The sequence below is a fragment of the Podarcis liolepis genome, assembly GCF_965112155.1.
Source record: "Podarcis liolepis genome assembly, chromosome: 3".
Lineage (NCBI taxonomy): Eukaryota > Metazoa > Chordata > Lepidosauria > Squamata > Lacertidae > Podarcis > Podarcis liolepis.
In genome coordinates this window covers 8,115,687-8,134,777 of record NC_139557.1, presented here as the reverse complement: position 1 = coordinate 8,134,777, position 19,091 = coordinate 8,115,687, and positions in this window count along the sequence as shown.

Here is a 19,091-nt window from a genome sequence, read left to right as displayed (position 1 = left end):
AAACCTGGTTCCCCAGATTACGAGACTACCGCTCTTAACCACTACACCACACTGGCTCTCTTAACTGACCCAGCAACACAATTTAAACACATAGCAACCAACCATGCCCTGGGTCCTCTGTTCTCTCACTCCACCAGCAAAAATAGGACACCTGTCCACATGACACTGACCAAAAGCACCACTCGTGTACTGATAAATGAGAGTTTCTTGTCCCCCACACCCACGCTACTCTTTCTCTACTTTCTCCCCACTTCTCTTTCCCCCTCAGCCCCGCATTGCCTCCAACAGAAAGGCCTCAAATGGACTACAGTTGACCCATATGAAAGACTCTACGACTTGAAAACTGAGAGACCAAATTTACTTTTGTTACTCATGGAAAATCTTTTAATAAAAATGTATTTTTAAAAAAAGAATGAAACCTCCTAACACATGAGTGTTGTGAGCTCTCTTTCTTGCTCTGTCTCTCTTTTGCAATTCTATCATAAACAGGTGTGCCATTTTAACTGGTTCTAAGTGTTTATGGCTAATGTTTTAATTGAATTTTATAACTCAGTTAATGGTTACATTGTTTGGCTGTTACACGTGAACTGCTTTGAGATCACCTGTGACGTAAAGCAGTATACAAAAGCTCTGCTACATATGTGTACAAAACTCAACACAAGTGGTGTTAATTTATAGATGACCCCCTACAGCATTCATTACTAGAAAACTCTGGGAAGGGGACATTTTTATATCTAACCAGGACCATGGCGTTTCACCTCATAACAGAAGCAAGGACTCCATTACAGAGCATGGAGGATGACATCTTGGCCTGAGGCTTATGTAACCTTGAAAAAGACACCATGAACTTTCCATGAGTCAGAGAAAAAATTACCTGTACTACCCAGATAGAAAATCAGGTTTATCAATGTAGGATTTTGAGGTGGTGGTGAAGAGTCGTGGGCCAGTTGGGCCATCCTATTCACATCGGAGACATGGCATTCTAAATGACTCCCCCCCTTCCCCCAGTATTCTGCATTTTTCATTGCATACTGATAGGATTGTAGAGTCAGTGTAACTGGTGACGTCCATGTGGCATGTTTAGCCTGGAGAAGAGGAGGTTAAGGGGTGATATGATAGCCATGTTCAAATATATAAAAGGATGTCACATAGAGGAGGGAGAAAGGTTGTTTTCTGCTGCTCCAGAGAAGGGGACACGAAGCAATGGATCCAAACTACAAGAAAGAAGATTCCACCTAAACATTAGGAAGAACTTCCTGACAGTGAGAGCTGTTCGACAGTGGAATTTGCTGCCAAGGAGTGTGGTGGAGTCTCCTTCTTTGGAGGTCTTTAAGCAGAGGCTTGACAACCATATGTCAGGAGTGCTCTGATGGTGTTTCCTGCTTGGCAGGGGGTTGGACTCGATGGCCCTTGTGGTCTCTTCCAACTCTATGATTCTATGTGGCATTTAAAAAATATATTTTTTTTTTTACAAAATTCAAGCTGATTTCTGTTGTTCTAGTCCAACTTCCTATCCTGTTTCAGCTGGGTGCTAAGACAGCACACCAGGAGTTGGTGGGCATGTCCCTAGAAGGTGAAAGTGATAATTCTTCATTTCCAGACATTTATTCCTTTAAATTCAGATAACTGAAAAATTGCACCACAAATAGCTTGTTGCCCGAGTCATAAAATAAGGCAAAGAGGGGAAGGAGGCAGAACAATCTGGCTAGGCCAGATTGATCACCCTAATTCACACACCTCTTTCTTTCTTTCTTTCTTTCTTTGCTGGGAAACAGGTGTCATTAAAATGAGGAACTTGGGGGTATTAAGCCTCATGCAAACATGTATCACATACATCCTACTATGCATTGGAGGGGGTTGTGGAGGAAGGATATAAATATTCATATTTTTTTGGAGTGGAGGAATGTCTCTGAGAATAGGCAGGAATAGGCCAAGTTTCCATAGAATAAGAATTTCTGAAGTAAATTAAGTAAATACTCTTTTTTCTGGTGCCGGGCAGCCTGTCAAAACCAAGTAGAACTGGCAGACCTACTGCTCAAAGATCCCATGTTTGTGTCAACTGTAGTGGCATTTCAGCAACAGAAAATCTCCTCCTCCTACCACTCCCTGCCTCTAATATACCCCTTGCCTGAAAACAATCCTCCCCCTTTGAATGATTTTCAAGACCAAATCTTGTGTCTGAAGTCTTTGTTAGTGATGTCAAAAATGAATTAATAATGCTAGTTATATTCTTGGGCATTGAGGGCGGGCCTTAAAGTGTTTGCTAGAATTGTTTGTGACTAACATTGCTGTGGTGTAATGAACTGTAAAAAGCAGGGTCTTGTTTTGTTTTCAAATTGAAATTTGAATGCTCCTTGGGTTTTGACTTAAAAGCAGTATTTATATTTAATATATATATAAACGACCTTTTACATTTCTTAGACAGCAAGTTACAAATAGTGGGCTGGGCTGGGAGAGGAAGCTGTCTGTTTCCCTAAGCTTCTTGGAAGACAGGTGGGGTAAAATTGTGACGGGCCCTTAGCCTGCTGTTACCGCTTTCTATAAAATCAGGTGCCACCCTTGTCTTTCCTCATTTGTGTTGGAAAAGAAACAAAATTTCAGGGAAGGTGGGGGACAATTTCCACCCCTGGAGGTTCTTTCTTACTTGGTGTTAAAGCACTGCAGAGGACGATGTTAATGCATTTTATGCTTTCATTCCATGAATTGGCACTTGAACTAAAATATCCCCTTTCATCTTTCTGACAGGAATGTGATACAGTAATTCTTTGTGAAAATGCAGAAGATATGCTGCAGTAGTTAGAGTTAGGATTAAGTGGCAAATGCCTACTGATAAAGACTTAATTAAAGACACAATAGCTCTAGGAGGTCATTATTGTAATTACACCACTGGCGATATTGTTGTAGCCAAGTACATGTTTGTAGCATCAGATTATCTCCATGCTTTGTGTGCCTTTGATGAGGCAGCTCATCACAGCTTGTCCATAGACTTCCACTTACTCACTGTGCTAATAACTAAATCCTGCACGTTTTCTGTTCTATGGCTGAAGGCATAATTCTGCACATATTTGCATTGTGCACTAATTTGCAGAGGGTGAGTTACTCTTGTTCCAGCTGATTATATGCTAAGCAAATAGCATATATATATATATATATATATATATATATATATATGTTTTCGTAGATTTTCACGGGTACAGGAATGCAGGTTTTGGTGTCCTCGGGTGTCTTCCCGTGTAAGAGTTGGGGTGTCTAGGCGACGTTTCGACGAGGTCTCACTCGTCATCTTCAGGCTGGTGCTTTCGGCTTCTTGTTACTGGAACAGAGCAGGGTCTCAGTGTTTGAGTTCCTATAAATACTGTTGAGGGGGTGTGGTGTATAACCTCCAACGTTCTGGGCAGATAGGAAGTTCCCAGGGTGTGCCTTTTCTTCTTTTGTTCCTTAATTACTTGAGGGATATCTTGAGTGATTTCTTGAGTGATATTCTGAGTACCACTTAGGAGGGTCATTAGGTGTGGATTAGTTGCTAAAGCTTTCGTGTCTTGACCTCTTGAGCTTGTGAAGAGTTTTTCTGAGAAGAAGGTTGTACTGCACTTAGTTGTGCTCTGGCTTGGCTTCGTGTATAGGGGCGAGCTGTGGTTTTGTGCCCTGTGTCAGCCAGATCTGTGTCAACCACAGCTCGCCCCTATACACGAAGCCAAGCCAGAGCACAACTAAGTGCAGTACAACCTTCTTCTCAGAAAAACTCTTCACAAGCTCAAGAGGTCAAGACACGAAAGCTTTAGCAACTAATCCACACCTAATGACCCTCCTAAGTGGTACTCAGAATATCACTCAAGAAATCACTCAAGATATCCCTCAAGTAATTAAGGAACAAAAGAAGAAAAGGCACACCCTGGGAACTTCCTATCTGCCCAGAACGTTGGAGGTTATACACCACACCCCCTCAACAGTATTTATAGGAACTCAAACACTGAGACCCTGCTCTGTTCCAGTAACAAGAAGCCGAAAGCACCAGCCTGAAGATGACGAGTGAGACCTCGTCGAAACGTCGCCTAGACACCCCAACTCTTACACGGGAAGACACCCGAAGACACCAAAACCTGCATTCCTGTACCCGTGAAAATCTACGAAAGCATATATATATATATATATATATATATGGTGTGTGAGAGAAACCCAAACCCTAGTTCCCTCCTTTGAACCAATCACACCATTTTATACATAGTATGAATGTGTACAGAGATACATGAGATGTATCTGTTCTATGCTTTTGGAAAAAAGCTTGAAAGTACATTTAAAAGAAGGCACGTATGTTTTCTCATATGGCAACGAGATGGAAGCAGCCACTTGTGTGATCACCTGAAGCGAACACTCGTGAAGGGTATGGTTGGGGAGAAATTCAATTTTGTTTGCATTTTAATAAGAAACTACCTAATTCATGCTTCTTGAATCAATATACAATGATTGTTTTAAATCTGTACTTCTCCATACTTTGTGATGATGTTCTCCAACCAAATCATATTAGGCGAAAGTGTGCAGAAAATGCGTACATGTGCTTACTAGGAAATTTTACACTCAAATGTTGATACATGTTCGCATTTTTCCTTACAAACAACAACAACCCACTTCAAATTGCTGTGGAAGCGTGGAGAAATAAATTTAGTATGGGGGTGGGGGAATGAGAAATTGAAAATGACAGACTTGTCCTTCCCTAGCAGAGGCTAATAATTTGTGTTAAGATATTCCACATATAGTTTCTGTTATTTTTACTAGTCCATCACAAGCCCTCTATACAGATTTTAAATGGCAAAAACTGTGGCAGAAATCTATTTATTATACAAACAGCTGTGCAAACTGGGCCTGCTCTCGTGTAGGACCCTGGTAGAGACACATGCCTGACTGGCATGTTCTCTCCCTCCTGATCGGTCGTTCGGGAGCTTCAAAAGCTTTCTCCAACCCGAACATCATAGCAACTGATACCAAAAGGCATTAGCACGCTTAGGAGTCTGCAGAGTATTTGCAGTTGGCATAACAGAACTCAGTAGCGCAGCATTTTGGCTAATCTACTTTATTTACACATAATACACTCGGAGCATTCAGACTTAGCTCCACCCACTTTCTCATCACATCAAAGAGAGAGAGAGAACAAAAGACAATAGTCCCACTTCATGGAATACAGTAACATCAAAACATCCTGTCTCTGTCACTTCCTACACTGTGGAATGGAAACATACACCATCATGTGATAGACAACAATCTCATGACTGCAAACACGGAGCAGGAATCTCAACAACTAGCAGACTGACTAACTGCAGTGCAGGCAAAACTTTTGCTACCACCTTCCTGCTCTGCCTTGCCTCTGCTCTCCCCTGAAGGGAGAGGAGAGAGGCTGGATCATCTCTGGAGGAGAATACTAGACCCACTCACCACTGATTTGCAATAGCTGGCCTAACACCAGACCTTTGGGTGGGGTAGGGAAGTTAAAGTGGTGAAATAGTTGTTTATCAGCTAATTAGTGGGTGGGGGTATTCTTTATTATATGAGTATAGTTAATTTTCTTCATTATTAGTTACATGGCAGGTGTGTTGTTTGTGGTTTTTCATAAATGTTTTGTTAGACAAGATATTGCTGTATTGTGTGACTCCCTCCGTTTCCTCCCATTTCCATTATGGTATTGTGAAAGGTAAAACAGAGCTATCTTAAATGGCACCAAGGAGGTGCAGAGTTGTACATCTGCGGCTGGTTTGAGGGTTTTTCCTTCCACTTCATTACCATCAACAAATATACAGAAAACATACAATGGATATTTCACACAGAAAATCATGGAGAAGAATTTAGGTGATATTTTGGAAACAGATTTGTGATAGGTCGAATCTTTCACGTCTTACTTCTAAAACGGACAATATCTGCAAAATAAAACCCATTTAACATAAACCTCCTGTTTTCAAAGCCTGATTCTCCCTAGATTCAACTGGTAGGGAAGGCATAAGCAGAAGAGGATAAGAAGTCTGAAAAGGAATAAAAATAAATAGAAGGGGAGGGAGGAAGAATTTAATCAAACTAGAGATATAAATATGAGTGAGAGATGTTAATAACAGTTGTGTTTGGTGAAAGGGCAACTGATGATGCTACAGATATTCATTTAAGAGGAGACTTTGCATTTTTCTACCTGGAGCATCAACAACTGATTGGTTCAAAATTGGGAAAGGAGTACGGCAAGGCTGTATATTGTCTCCCTGCTTATTTAACTTATATGCAGAATTCATCATGCGAAAGGCTGGGCTGGATGAATCCCAAGCCGGAATTAAGATCGCCGGAAGAAATATCAACAACCTCAGATATGCAGATGATACAACCTTGATGGCAGAAAGTGAAGAGGAATTAAAGAACCTTTTAATGAGGGTGAAAGAGGAGAGTGCAAAATATGGTCTGAAGCTCAACATCAAAAAAACGAAGATCATGGCAACTGGTCCCAACACCTCCTGGCAAATAGAAGGGGAAGAAATGGAGGCAGTGAGAGATTTTACTTTCTTGGGCTCCATAATCACTGCAGATGGTGACAGCAGCCATGAAATTAAGAGACGCCTGCTTCTTGGGAGGAAAGCAATGACAAACCTAGACAGCATCTTAAAAAGTAGAGACATAACCTTGCCAACAAAGTTCCGTATAGTAAAAGCTATGGTTTTCCCAGTAGTGATGTATGGAAGTGAGAGCTGGACCATAAAGAAGGCTGATCGCCGAAGAATTGATGCTTTTGAATTATGGTGCTGGAGGAGACTCTTGAGAGTCCCATGGACTGCAAGAAGATCAAACCTCTCCATTCTTAAGGAAATCAGCCCTGAGTGCTCACTGGAAGGACAGATCGTGAAGCTGAGGCTCCAATACTTTGGCTACCTCATGAGAAGAGAAGACTCCCTGGACAGTGTTCTCGAAGCTACCAGCATGAGTTTGACCAAACTGCGGGAGGCAGTGGAAGACAGGAGTGCCTGGCGTGCTCTGGTCCATGGGGTCACGAAGAGTCGGACACGACTAAACGACTAAACAACAACAATCTGGAGCATCATTTTCCTTTAATTCATTGTAGGTGTTTGTGGCAAAGTGATGAAACATGGCCTAGGGCACACATTATCTACATAGTAGTGCACATGAGAGAGCCTGGAGCTCTTAAGCCCTTCTCTACCACATATATCCTTGAATGAGAAATGGGGGGCTATGCACAGAAATGCTTATGTAAGTAGGTAAAATTTGCACTCTCAGTCCACCATGGAAAAGGAGCAGGTAGATTGCACGAACAAGGCCATCAACACTGCTGTGTGCAGGCTGCATTTCTCATTAAGAGTTAAAGCACAGAGAATCGGTATAAACCCTGCCCAAGCCCAATCTGTGATTAGCAGGTCAACACAAGTGAACACAGTGTGGGCTGAGCAGTGATGGCACAGAGTAAACATGCTGGCTCATGGTCATGTAATAGATTCCACTGTGGCCATGGAAGTCAGTGTATGCCAAGAAGATCTGTACCGGTATATACACAGTTGGGCATACACATCGCTATGTATGATTTCCAACGCAGAAATTACTAGTGTGGTTGAACTAACAGCGAGTTGGGTTAAAGTATTCCCCTTTCTCAGCTGGGATTTTGGTAAAGAGACAATGTTTATTTTTTTCAGTAGAAAATTGATTGCAACTAAGAGGATACTTGGCTTGAAAGTGGGGAATTATCATATCATATGATTAAATGAAAGCTTACCTTGTTATAAGGTAACTAGACATATCCCAATAGAATTGAGACAATGTTTGATTAAGCCAGATTTTCCTACTTTACATTCAAGGAACAAATTAAAGAATAATTGAGATCCTTTTCAGATCTTTTAGAAGCTGAATATATAAAGCTTCAGCTCCAGGTGGCAAAGCAATTAGCTGATGAATAAAATCAACCGCTCTGTCATTCATCAGATGTTTAAATTCTGCAGACCAGATAAATTAATGTGTTCCTTAAGCCAAACAAACTGTAATGCTCTCTGTGTTAACACTGAACTCCTCTGAGAAAGCGAGTAGGAACCTCATGGCAGAAAATTGTCCACAAACTAGAAATGTGAATATTGAGTTACTTGTTTGATTATTCCTTAAAATACATTTTTATCTTAATAAAAGACAGTTATTTCTTTTAGTTTTAAACGTAAGTCAGTCAATTGATAATTTAAAATCAATACTGAGGAGCCTGTTAACTGCCAAGAGATTATATAGGAATAAGGAGAAATTCCAGGGATAAAGACAGATCTCTGCTACATGAAATGAGCATGATTCAACCATGTTAAGCACTTTTCAGCACCATATATTCAGAGGGAGATATTTAAGCACACACAAAGCTGATGGAACTTCAGGTGAAGTTCTTTGCCTGAACAGGAAACCAGGCAGAGGGCCTTTTTGGTAGTGGCACCCACCCTGTGGAATGCCCTCCCATCAGATGGACAACTATACAACTTTCTGAAGACATCTGAGGGCAGCCCTGTACTGGGAAGGTTTTATTGTTCTGCTGTGTTTTTATGATGTTGGAAGTCACCCAGAGTGGCTGGGGGAACCCAATCAGATGGGTGCGGTATAAGTAATAAATTATCATCACCATCATCTTACCACATGGCAATTTGGGGGTGCACACTAGCGGCATGACTTCAGATGAAGGGCAGTATCCAGATTTAATAAATATATACATTAAAAAGCAATAGCAGCAAACCAATACCACACTAACACTCCTGGTAAATACACATTTATAGGATTTTGCTGTTAAGTGCAATACATTCAAGTATATACACAGATAGAAAGTTTAGAGTTATGGTGTAGCTAGTAGTACCATAGGGCCACCCCACTTGAACCACTGTTTCAATGGGTTTAACTTGATATTGTTATGAGTTAGTGGGTGCCAGACTGGCCTTCCTTATGAGTTTCAGAGTCTGCTATGTTATGAGTTTCTGGGTGCCAGACTCTGAACCCCTGGAATCAGCAGATATTAAAAAATATAAGAAATATAAGTCAGGCCAGCTTCCTCATGAGGAAATCGGATGGGGTGTTGGGCCATTAGTGAGGGAGCTCTATTCCAGACGGCAAATGGGAGGGGCCCGTTCCTCAACTCAGAGTGAGTTAGAAGAAAAATCTTTTGAAATTGAATTTGGGGTGGGGGTGGGGTGGGGTGTGACCTGGAGGAAAAGGGTTGCTGTCTGGAGTGAGACTGGTGTGGTGGTTAATTTCTGTTTGAATCAAAGGCTGCATCTATGGAAGAAACAATACCCTCTTGGGGTGTCAGCACTGTGAACCCCTCCATCATAGGGTCTGGTTGTATTTATATGTAAATAAACCATTTATCATAAAGACTCTACAGTCTCCACTGTTTCCAAAAGGGAACAGGAACCCTGGGGAAGCTCCTGGAACCCATGGAATCTCATATTGCTTGGAGGTTGGAGTGGTATGCAGCAATGTTTACTGTATTTTGTCTTCTTTTTGAGAAACCATAATGTTCCTAAAAGAGCTTTTGACCTTCTGTGGGGATACACAGAAGGGGCAAAACTAGGCTTTATTTCACCCGGTTCAAAGACCCAGTTCTGCACCCCCACATGCACATTTGTGTACACACACAGAGAGACTGGAGGCCTCAATGGCATCCCTCTGGAGCCTTCACCTAGGGAGAAAAACCTGTCTAGCCCCTCAGTAGCTACGGCTCTGCTTAATGCACGGGTGTCAAACACAAGGCCCGCGGGCCGAATCCAGCCCGCCACACCTCGTCATGTGGCCCGTGTAGCCGCCGCCGGCCGCCAGCCTTCACCTTTTATTCTCGCTTTTTTTTTTAAACACAAGAAAGCCGCCTCTTCAGCGCATGCGCGACAGCCTACAAGCCAGAGAACGCCTGCCCTCTAGCGGCCCTTTGAGGGTGACCAAACTGCTGATGCGGCCCCCGATGAATTTGAGTTTGACACCCCTGGCTTAATGTGTGTTCAGTACAAAGGGAGGTTGAAAGAGATTTTAAGCTATTTGGCTTTCAAAAAGCACCAAAGACCTAGCTTTAAAATACTGATCATGGTGCCAACAAAATTAAGTGCTGTGCAATCCTGTGCATGTCTGCTCAGAGATTGGTCTGAATTCAGTTATACTTCCTTCTTCTGGGTAAGTGTCTATAGGATTGCTGCCTAAGAACACGGATGTAGATACAGAGTACTTGGTGGTTTATTCAAGGAGTAAGAGGGGCTCTAACTCTATGTTGAATTATATCCTAGTAGGTCGATTATATAAAATGCTGTGCTTTAGTCAATCAGTGTCTTGATGCAACTAGCCAATTGAAATATCACAGTACTACAGATGATATTTCTAAATCTAAATGATGACATGATTAACCACCAGATCTTTCATGGTGTTAAAAATATATATCTAAATAATGCATCACCTGTCTGAAGCAGCTGATGATATCAGCTTGGTACAGAGCATGAAAAGAAAAGAAATGCCATTGAAGTGAATAGACTGAAGTTTTTTAAAAATTCACATTGACCTGTATGATTAATCCTGCAGGAATTGGTCGGTTAATGCTTTTAGCTCTTTTGAGTTCATTCATCGCTTTGGTGGGGAGCTCTATCCGAAACAACTAATGAAGGTTAAATGAAACGATAGCTGCAGATAAAGTTTAGATACTGGGCCCCGAGAAGAATCTTGTGTGTCAAAGACAATTGGAGAGAACTTCTGATTTGGGACGCGATACACTGTTCCTTCTCTGCCTCTATTCATTTCCCCCGTGCTTCTGTGGGAACGGTTCTGGGAGCACCCTTTGGAGTTGCAACCAGAGTTGGATGAAAAAGGCTAATTATTTTTTTATGTGTGTGCAGGCATTCTCTCTTTTTAAGAAAGAAATTCCTTTTAAAGCGCCCCCCCCCAATAATAAATCTGAGACTAAAATGCACTTCATGGCCCTAAGCAATGGGCATGCTTCACCTGTCTCGTATAATATGCGCCTTATTTTGCTTGATACCAGATCATTTGTGGTGGCAATGGGATTAACACAATTTGACCTTCATGGCTCTGGAGGAATCATTGTGATGTCTCGGGTCAATAATTATGTGAACTTGGGAGGATTTGCCTGATGCACCATAACGCCTCTTTCCAGGCCATTCAGTTGCTTCATAGTTCTGCTTGCTAACTATTTGAACCTATAAACTATGTGCCCATTATGCCCTAGTCCACAGATTCTGAAACTTTGTCATGACGAATTAGCCTCCTTGACTTGAGGAAGCAATTGTCTGAGCCTCCAGATGTGAGTCTAAGACAAAAGGACAGATAGATTGTCCAGAAAGGGTTGTGCACATCCCCTTTCTCCACCCCCCCAAAGGAAAGAACAAGCACCTGAGGCATAACGTCCGAATGGAGCTTCGAGTGTTAGTAAAAACCTACCAGCAACTTTGACAATTTGATGCCCTTCAGTGCATCCCAAAATTTGTGAGCTAAATCAGGCAACCTCACCTTGCATAATGGTGCACAAAAAATGTTAAGGTCCCTCTTGTAAAAGGGGTTTTCTGATGATCTAAAGGTAAAGGTAAAGGGGCCCCTGACTGTTAAGTCCAGTCGCGGATGACTCTGGTGTTGCGGCGCTCATCTCGCTTTACTGGCCGAGGGAGCTGGCATTTGTCCGCAGACAGCTTCTGGGTTATGTGGCCAGCATGACTAAGCCGCTTCTGGCAAACCAGAGCAGCGCACAGAAACACCATTTACCTTCCTACCACAGTGGTAAATATTTATCTAGTTGCACTTTTTGGTGTGCTTTCAAACTGCTAGGTTGGCAGGAGCAGGGACCGAACAACAGGAGCTCACCCCGTCGTGAGGATTCGAACCGCCGACCTTCTGATTGGCAAGCTCAAGGCTCAGTGGTTTAGACCAAATCCCCACCCACATCAAAAAAATATTTCCAGCTGGTCTAGTGCAGCCTGAGTGAGCATCACAATGCTCAAATGCTCTCAAGCCCTTCTTCCATATTTTTCTTGCTGGGCTGAGGTGTTGCTGGGGATCAGGTCTAATTTAAACTATGGGAATAAGTGAATGGTTTGGTGACTGATTCTCTCCCCACATTTATTAATCCTGACTTCTTTTTTTCCTAACTGCTTGTCTTTCAGATCCTTACATTTATTTTTGTTGTAAAATCAAGACTGCTCTCATTTCTGCTTTTTGATAAGGCTTAAGCAAACAGAGGCCAGAGACGTATTCCACAAGCTTTTTCTTCCAGTCTCCTTACACTGAACCTGTTAGCTTTATTCCTAATGAGCTGTCAGTCTACTGGCATTTTCTAAGAACTCTGCTCTCTGTGGGATTCTGATATTGTATACTATTGAAAACAACAACAACAACAACAACACACACAGGAAACCAATCAATCAATTTCCTTTATTCGACCGATAGTCAGAAATAAAACATTACACAATAATTATAAACTATAACATCATAGGGGTACATAAATAAGGTAGGGCCACAGTACTAGACCTCTCACAGATAACCCACATCAAGGCATTCAGTTATACGTTTCCGACACTTGAGTGCCAGGAAAAGAAATTTAGCCACTGACAAAGTTGTTTCAACCAGGAAACTATTGGCCTACATGTTTGTTTACTTAAATATATAGTATGTCCTATGTCAGAATGGCTATGTACATCTATAATGTGTTTTTTAAAGCAAAGAATATGAAAGACACAAATGAACATATGCAAAAAAACTTCCACACGATTGTTAATGAAATTTTAAAATAAATTTCAGATAGAAGAAGTAGGGTGATATCTCTGCTGGATGGGAAACAGGGAACAACATTTTGAATATTTTAAACTAATCCATTTTTTCACTTCCGTGTAAAGATGTACAGTGGTACCCTGGTTTACAAACTTAATCCATTCTGGAAGTCCGTTCTTAAACCAAAGTGTTCTTAAAACAAGGTGTGCTTTCCCATAGCAGCGGGGGACTCAATTAACAAATGTAACACACTCAACAGGAAGCGTCTGCTTCCAAGGCAAAGTTCAGAAACCAAAACAGCTACTTCTGGGATTGCAGCATTCTCAATAATAATAATAATAAATTTATTATTTATACCCCACCCATCTGGGTGGGCTTCCCCAGCCACTCTGGAGGGCTTCCAACAAAATATTAAAATACTGTAGTCTGTCAAACATTAAACGCTTCCCTAAACAGGGCTGCCTTCAGATGTCTTCTAAAAGTCTGGTAGTTGTTGTTCTCTTTGACATCTGGTGGGAGGGCATTCCACAGGGTGGGTGCCACTACCGAGAGGGCCCAAGAATCCAAGTTGTTCATAAACTAAGCTGTTCTTAAACCAAGGTACCACTGTATGGTGTTTAGTATCTTCTAGAGCATCTTTTCTCAAACTTGGGATGTTCTTGAGCTGCAACTCCCATCACCCCTGACCACTGGCCAGGCTAGCCATGCTGGCTAGGAATGATGGGAGTTGTAGTCCAACATCTGGGAACCCAAGGGAAAGTTGAGAAAGAACTTTCTCTAGAACAGTCTATCATTAGAAGAGATTTGGGATTAGCTGCAGGGACCAAAAACTCTGTTTCACTCTTCCCAATCCTTGCAAATGAGTGAGTGCAGGGGAAGTTTAAAAAGATGAAGGAGAAGATTGAGGTCCCTTCATTTTGGAGTTGATGTCTACTGACTCATTCCCCCTTCATTCATAATCTGGTGGAGTCAGTTTTCCAGGGTCTCAGCTTTGCAAGGACTTAACAAAATATGGTGGTTTCAGGGAAGATCCAGGAGTTCCAAAGTGTTCTGTATCACTGATCAGGCTTCACTGAAAGACTTCCAAAACGTCGTCATGAGATCATGCTGCTTCAATGCAAGAGTATTGTGTGCATCAATAGTACTGAAATAGAACTATGATTGACCCCGTTACGTTGCCCCCTTTTCATTTTCAGGTGCTATAATAATAATAACATATATAATAATGATAACATAAATAATTTATTATTTATACCCCATCAATCTGGCTGGGCTTCTCCAGCCACTTTGGGCAGCTTCCAGCAGAATATTAAAATACAATAGTCCGTCAAACATTAAAAGCTTCCCTAAACAGGGCTGCCTTCAGATGTCTTCTAAAAGTCTGGTAGTTGTTTTTCTCTTTGACATCTGGTGGGAGGGCGTTCCACAGGGAGGGCGCCACTACCGAGAAGGCCCCCTGCCTGGTTCCCTGTAACTTGGCTTCTCGCAGCGAGGGAACTGCCAGAAGGCCATTGGCGCTGGACCTCAGTGTCCGGGCAGAACAATGGAGGTGGAGACGCTCCTTCAGGTATACTGGACCGAGACCATTTAGGGCTTTAAAGGTCAGCACCAACACTCTGAATTGTGCTCGGAAACGTACTGGGAGCCAGTGTAGGTCTTTCAAGACCGGTGTTATATGGTCTCAGCGGCCGCTCCCAGTCACCAGTCTAGTTGCCACATTCTGGATTAGTTTTGGTTTCTGGGTCACCTTCAAAGGTAGCCCCACATAGAGCGCATTGCAGTAGTCCAAGCGGGAGATAACCAGAGCATGCACCACTCTGGCAAGACAGTCTGCGGGCAGGTAGGGTCTCAGCCTGTGTACCAGATGGAGTTGGTAGACAGCTGCCCTGGACACAGAATTGACCTGTGCCTCCATGGACAGCTGTGAGTCCAGAATGACTCCCAGGCTGTGCACCTGGTTCTTCAGGGGCACAGGTACCCCATTCAGGACCAGGGAGTCCTCCACACCCACCCACCTCCTGTCCCCCAAGAACAGTACTTCCGTCTTGTCAGGATTCAACCTCAATCTGTTATATTATAGTTGGAATTATGCAGTCTCTTCTACATCCAATACACTGTTCCCTGGCAGCCACCACAGTTGGTGGGCATTAGTACAGGGCCAACTGCTGGCACCCCAGGATGGAACATGGGGCTGGGAGAAGCTTTGCATGCAGAAGGTCTCAGGTCTGCACCCGAAAGAGCAGGAAATGTCCCACTTGAAGTTCTGGAGAGCTATTGTCAGTCAGTGAGCAAAATGTGCCAATGGTCTGAGACACTATAGTGACACAGTTTAAGGCAACTTCCCATGTTCCTATGTGAGCACATGAAATCTGGGATAGACAGATTGGTCAATTCTGGTTCTCTGGGCTTCTCACTTCCCCCAGACTTATTTTTGGTTCTCCATATTTCTGCAGCAATTTGTGATTTTAAAAAGCCTTGTGACAATTCATCAACATTTTAGTGCAAATTTCTCTCAGTCGACACATTTCTGTATGCAGATTTGACTGATTCTTATAGATTTTGCTGGCATTTAATGATAGTTATTGTTATTCATTTGCTACCAGAAGATCTCCAAGTGACTCACAACATATGTAAAATATAAACATTTTATATTTAAAGCATGTTATATTTAAAATTAAATAGGTTTATATTTAAAATAGGTTTATATTTAAAAATATAAACATAAATACATTATACATTGAATACATTAATACATTATACTATTGAAAATAAGCATGCAAGACACCCACAATTCATTAATATGTTATTTTCACTAATATATGATCATTCTTATGCACACTTTCTCTCAATATGGTATACATAATCTTGTAAACACTGTTTCATTGGAGATCTGCATTTCAAAATTTGGTTAAGTGTGGATTCCAAAGGATGGCTGCATTTTGGTTTGCAAATTGCTTTGGGGTGTGTAAATTTTGTAGGTTCACCTTTAAACATGAATTGAATCAAATCTCTCTTCCATCCCTGTAATTTGGAAGCAGTCTGTGTCACATTTTCTGGAACATCAGTTCACTCTAAACTTCCAGAATACCCCCCAAAAGGAACATCGCAGGAGGAGAAAGGAAAAGAAAAAAGAAAGAGGGGGAGGGAATCAAATTGGCTCCAAGCCAAAGGCCAGGCGGAACAGCTCTGTCTTACAGGTCCTGCGGAAAGACAATCTTACTCGGCTATGAGTGATTGCCAAAGATATATGAAATATACTCAGAGTCGCAAAGTGATTTCATGCTCTTTATTCACTCATAATGGTGAGGAGGAATGAACGAATGTCCCCTCAAAGTATCTGCTTTATATACATTATTTACACAATGGGCTGCACATGATTGGCTAATTCCGTAATTCTACTGTAAGCCAATCAGGTTGTGTATTCACTTATATCTGGAGCATGATTGGGTGGTTCCTGCCAACCAATCATACTGCTGTATTGTTCTAGGACCAATCAGACTGCTGCATTCTGAATCCTATTGTTCTAGGGCCAATCAGACTGCTGCATTTTGGATCCTATTGTTCTAGGACCAATCAGACTGCTGCAGTTTGGATCCTATTCAACTCAGTACATAACAATATAAATACTTTTATAAATTAAAAAAAGAATACTTGGGAGAACGGCAAAAATCCCACAGTAGAGCACAAGCTTTGTACACCATTAGTGGACAGCATGTGCTACTCACCTGACCTCCTAGCAGCTAAGATGCTGTTGCTTACTGGAAAGGAGAGGGAGAAGGGAGAAGCAGCAGCAGGGAGGTGGGCCTGGTACAAGCATACCAGTGTAGCCAATCCAGAACACCTTCTGGTGCATTTTTTCATCATGCCCAGCTTCCCTTCCACCTCCTTCCTTCCCAGGAAGCAGCATCAACTCAGCTGCCTGAGATCAGGTGAGCACTGCTGCTCCCTCCGCCATCCTATCCGCTACTAGAAGGGTCAATTCTAGGCAACCGCCAACAAAGACATTTCCAGGACTGAGAACGATCTGTGCTCAAGACCCTGGAGAGGCTGTCCTCTCCATCTACTGAGTTAGGTGGACCAGGTATTTGATTTAGCATAAGGCTGTTCCTTGCATTATAGCCATACATTGCAAACGGTCCTTGTATTGCAATGTCGAAAGCATCGCTCAGAATCCTCTTCCCCACATCCGAGCTGGAACCACCTCCGCCAATTCGCCGCTGCCGAACGTTTTAATCTTCTCCACATACCTCTTAAGCTGACAGCTCTCCAGATTTTAAATCTGTGTTGTTGTTTTTTTTAATGCCTCTATCGATGTAATAGCAGTTTTGCATTTATTAATTGCCAGGTGTTTGCTGATTGCTAATTTAGAAGTTCTGTTGTGACACATACACGGTGTCAAACAAGGTCTATACCTTTACTGCTGCTGTTGCTTCTTTCTTTTTTGTCAAAAACACGCTTCATGAAGAGGGAGGCTGAACCATCACCCTGGGCAGTCTTCACTGTAGAGCAGACAGTCCGTATTGCTTCCCTGCCCTCCACCTATTCAAGCCGCTTACCTTTTTCTTTTTCCATCCTGCTCCTCCTGTCTGCTGCTTCTTCACAGAAACCACACGGGAGCAGTGTGAGCTCGCCTTTGAGAAAGGCATCTCTGCCCGCCCCCCTCCCCATGACTGAACTTATCTGTCAAAGGGTGTCTCAGCCTGAGATAAAAGGACAAAAAGTGATGACAAGTAGAATATTTCACAGAATATCCATCTTTCACCTGGCAAATGCCTCTTTTGTGAGAAATCGGATAGCTGGTAAAGGCTAGTCAGAATATCCACTTATATTGAATGAAATAATGAATAAAGCTGACATTTTCTGCTGCGACATTCCATGATTGGATAATACAAAAGGGTTTTTTTTAAACGATGGGGGGAGAGGAGAAGAAGAGAAGATTCTGTGATTGTGAGGATCCCATTAGTCCTCATCAATTCAAAAATAGAAGCTGTTGCTTCGGTTTGTTTTCTTTTTAAAATCACCTTGGAGGAGCATTTGAAGGCATGGCGGGACAGCATACAGTTGTAAATATTCCAAGCTAAGTACAGGAGTGACATTGGGAGTAATTCAAAAGCACCACAGCTGTTACCAGTGCTGCCACTTAGAATTAAGGACTAGTCTGTAGAAACAACAAGCTCAAGTGGCTGTTGAGACTCCGTGTTTGTGTGTGTTGGATGCAATACTATCTATATCTATTTATCTATCATCTATCTATCTATATCTATCTATCTATCTATCTATCATCTATCTATCTATTTCTATCTATCTATCTATCTATCTATCTATCTATCTATCTATCTATCATCTATATCATCTCTCTCTCTCTCTCTCTCTCTCTCTCTCTCTCTCTCTCTCTCTCTCATCTATCTCTATCTATCTATCTATCTATCTATCTATCTATCTATCTATCATCTCTCTCTCTCTCTCTCTCTCTCTCTCTCTCTCTCTCTCTCTCTCATCTATCTATCTATCATCTCTCTCTCTCTCTCTCTCTCTATCTATCTATCTATCTATCTATCATCTACGTACATACCTATGTACCTACCTCTGCATATAGAAAGCTAGCTACTTCCCAACATTGAACAATAAGCACAGGCCCTTAGTCCTTAGTTTGTCCTTTCATGCTTGGATATTTTTGCCAGCTGCTCCTTGAGTATGGATATTTTTGTGGCAGGCAATTTGTGGTTCAAACAAAATTTATTTCTAAATAGTATGTTCCTTCTTCTCTTTGGTACTTGTTCATTTAATATAGTTTAGATTCTCACGGCCAATTTGCCAAGGGGAAAACCTCCCATACCAAGGAGAGCATTAGGAGGGTTTAAGAAGGTGGAGGCTCAAGGTACATTGTACTTGATAATGTTTAATATTGATAATGTTCTGGTGATATTGCTGTTCACCAGAACCAATCCAGAAGACACCTCCCCTTCAAATAAGATGATGCTGAACCCAATGACGAATCAACCAACCTCTTCACTAATCTTAGGGTGCTTCAAATTGCAGGCTACAGCCCTGTACAACTTTACTCTGGAGTAAATGCCTCTGAACTCATTGGAACTTACTTCCATGTAAACATGCATAAGGTCATGCTGCTTGGCTAGCAAGTTACGTGATATTTTTCTCATCTGAGATGACCCAACTGTTCTTTGTTTCACCATCAGAAAAAGGAGCCCAAGAGAACGTATTTAGGGTGAGGCAGAGAGGAGCAGGCTTGATTCTCAGTGAATGGGATCATGGGGAGAATGGAGAAGATTTCATTTCCAGCCCAAAGTTGCAGTACAAGGGAATGGCTGCCATGAACTTCTTTTTTT